We start from the raw sequence: 3,519 nt of genomic DNA, 5'->3' as shown, positions 1-3,519 counted from the left end.
GGGAAGGGAAGATGGTTGAGAAGTAGGAGGACCCACAGTTTCACATAACAGCACAAAAGAATTGTTAACAAACACTTTGGGAGAAAATCATAGTCTCTTCCCTGCAATTATCCCTGAAAAGAGCAGTGATTGGCACATAAGGGGAGAGAAAGTGGAATAAATTCTAAATTAATTGGTGAAGAAAATAAATCCCAGAAGTAAATTGCCAACCAGTTTTAAGCAGGAAACATGTATATGCATTATCTTTACCTTTTTGAATAATTTTACAGCCCTGCACAATAGGAGCTGCTGTCACTGCAGAAGCAGGGTCAGCCATGAAAAGTCCTTGGCAAAGCCAGTTTCCTGCCAGCTCTTCCCTAAGGCCCAGCAGTAATGAGCTCTCCCCTCACTGGGTTAATCTATTGTGTACTATCAGGTGACTGGCAAGAAACCATGGTTAAAATTCTGGACGACGCTGTTTTCCAGCCTAGATGTTTCTATTTTAACAGAAACTCATGATAAAAAGTCTTCAAGAATTAAAAGTGTAAGTCTCTAATATGTGATTTGGGATATAAAAAAAGCAGCAAGAGGTCTTTCAAGCATCTCTTAAATCATGGTGTAAAAATAACCCTGTCTTTATAAGGTCAAGCCTTGGTATGTTATTGTGCAGAGCAGGGTAAATCCAAGATGGCGTGAAAGACGGGTTATATGCAACACAATCCTGTCCATCACAACTGTCAGCTTAAATAACTCAGTGGGTCTTTAAAATAAGTTGTGAAACAAAGAAAAGCTTTCTTGGGGGGGGGGGGGGGATGTTACTGATCAGAAGGAAAACTTCTAGAATTTTCAAAGCTTATAACAAATTATATGCCCTATTCTATCCTTATGTTATATCAGTTCCTCAATAAGTCTTTTAATTTTCAGCTTAAAAATACCTAACTGCTTAAAAAAAAAACACCCAGAATTCGGACACATAGAATTATTATTGTTTTAACGCAGATAAAAGTAATGACACACCAATGTCTTCCAAGTGAAAAGCTTTCAAACAAGACAATCATTTTTGGTCGTGATGGTGGTGATACGGGAGAACCCCCAACTATAGAAATTTTAAGTCTCCTTTTTCCTAGTTACTTAGCTTCTTAGCCCCTGGCCTTAATCACTGCTTAATTCAGTTTCTTAATCTTAAAGACTGCTCCTAGCCTAGATGATAGAATATCTCTCACCCCTGCTTCAGATAACTGCCCAGAAGCCTGTGATTAAGCCTGTTGACTGTAATCATTGTAGCCCAGCATTCTCTCCTGGCCTTTCCAGACCAAACTCCTGGGTAAACAATGCCACCTGAGTAACTAGTTAAAGCCTCATGAAGCTAAAATGGACTTCACCTGGTGTCAGGAGCTCTGAGTCCTGCTCCTTGGGCCAGCGCTTTTAATCTATTAACCAAAATCTCTCTCTCTTCATCAAGGGGCCATTGGGATAAAAATGATGCCCCAGCAAGGCTTCCCATGCACCCAGACCAACGAGGCCAACACGGTCTTCCAGGCGGCTCATGAGATCCCTTCCCCTCATCTAAGATCAGAGAGGGGAGAGTCCTGGGTATCCCTGATAGGCAGGGACAATGACCACATTCAGCAGGAAGCAGATACAGAAAAAGAGATCTCCTGTCCCTCAACTTGCCATAGAGGTTTATGGGGACCATGCTTCTCAAGGGACATAAGGCAGGCAGTCAGAGATAGGAATGGGGTCTCCAGACATTCCTGCACGTTCGACATGGCCTATGGAGAGCGACCGCCCAGAGACTTCCCAGAAACCTCCCCTCTACACCCAAATTTTCCCCTTATCTGCCATAACCATTAACCACTGTGAGGACACTAGAAAGCACAAATTACCTAACTAGACTAGACTGGTCACTCACACCTTCGCAGTAAAGGCTGTAACAACCATCATCTCACCTTAGCCTCATTATATGATCATTACATTAGGTTGATGCAAAAATAATTGCAGTTTTTGCAATTTTTAACCTTTTAAAACACAATTACTTTTGCACTAACCTACTAATGTCATGCATATGCCTGATATGAATATTAATATCATTATAACAGACAGAATTCTGGGAAGGAACATGTGCAGTCTAAAAAGATGAGGTAATAGCTTCTTGTCAATCACAGGTGCCAATCCAGTGGTCCCACACCAGGAGCGGAGTAGCCCACTCTAGAGAACAGAAAATAAAACCACCAAGCTCTCACTAGCAGAGGGACCTTGAGCCATTTCTTTGTGCTCGGGCCCGCTCCTATCTCTCTGGAGTGTACTTTCACTTCTAATAAACTGTTCTTTCACCACTGTATTTCTGCGTCTCATTCAATTCTTTGTTAGAAACGCCAAAAAGCTGGATACTGCGCCAAGAAGGGTCTGTTCTCCAGTAACAGTAGAAGATGGGAGCTATCTCAGTGAACTACTCCAGAACAATCCAAATACTGATGAGTAACAAAGGAATTGAATCAGATGGCCACTTGGAAATCAAACTCCCATATCATCCCTGGAAGCATTTCTGGAACTTTCCCTTTGGACACAAGTTTTTGTCTTCAAAAATAGCAGACAGAACCCAAAACAAACTGCAGAGAGAGGAAGCTGAACCCTGCATGGACACACGGAGGGACTCAGTGCCAGAAGTCACATCTCCAGGAGCCCACAGGAGGAGGGCTTTTGTCAGGACCGCCCTTGTCCCACTCAGCAAGCAGAGTCCTCGGTGACATTCGGCTTACTGCTCCCCCCATTAAAAACAAAATGGAACTGCTAAGAAAGAATACGTTAAAACTTAAGTTCCTCATTAAAGCATGCAAAGCATCTCACTGTAAGTTCCACAATAGGCAAACAAATCTACTTGCCACCTGGCAAAACCAGGACTATTTAGTGAGAACGAGCTCTGTGTGTGCGTCACCCCATCACCAAGGAGTTTATGTTCAATGTGCCAAATAACCGACTTTCCTATGCATTGGCAAACATGCATTTGTTTTTATAAAACAGATTACACTCTATACTTTTATAACCCCCTTTTAAATACGCAGTGTTACTGCAATTATTTTACAATTCTTTGAAACAATTTCGATGACTACTTTATATCAAATCAAAAGAACATGTTATAATTTATTTCACCACATTCCCATTAGACATTTAGGTCACTTTCCATGTCAATTTATGCTTATTTACATGAGTATTTGATGAACATCTGTCTGGCTCACCAGATTGCAACCACTGGTGTTTGTTTTTTGTCACTATTCTCATTCTGTAGCAGTACCTGAACCAAACCACACGGTCTGCAGCATCTGGTGAAAGAATGAATGAACCTATCCTTCAATTCTTGGCTCAAATCAACCTCATCCACAAAACATTTCTAATCCATCTCAGTTGTACACAGTGGTTTCTCTTCTGAAATTTTCCTGTAGTTCTTTTTTTGTAAATTCTTTGCAGGGAAAAAAGAAAAGAAAAGAAAACAGAACAAAACAAAATGCTATTTCTTAAGCACAGTTATGTGCCAGGATTCTG

This window comes from Rhinolophus sinicus, chromosome 14 (genome assembly GCF_057876585.1).
Source record: "Rhinolophus sinicus isolate RSI-liver-muscle chromosome 14, RSI-T2T, whole genome shotgun sequence".
Taxonomy (NCBI): Eukaryota; Metazoa; Chordata; class Mammalia; order Chiroptera; family Rhinolophidae; genus Rhinolophus; species Rhinolophus sinicus.
This window is presented reverse-complemented; position numbering follows the sequence as displayed.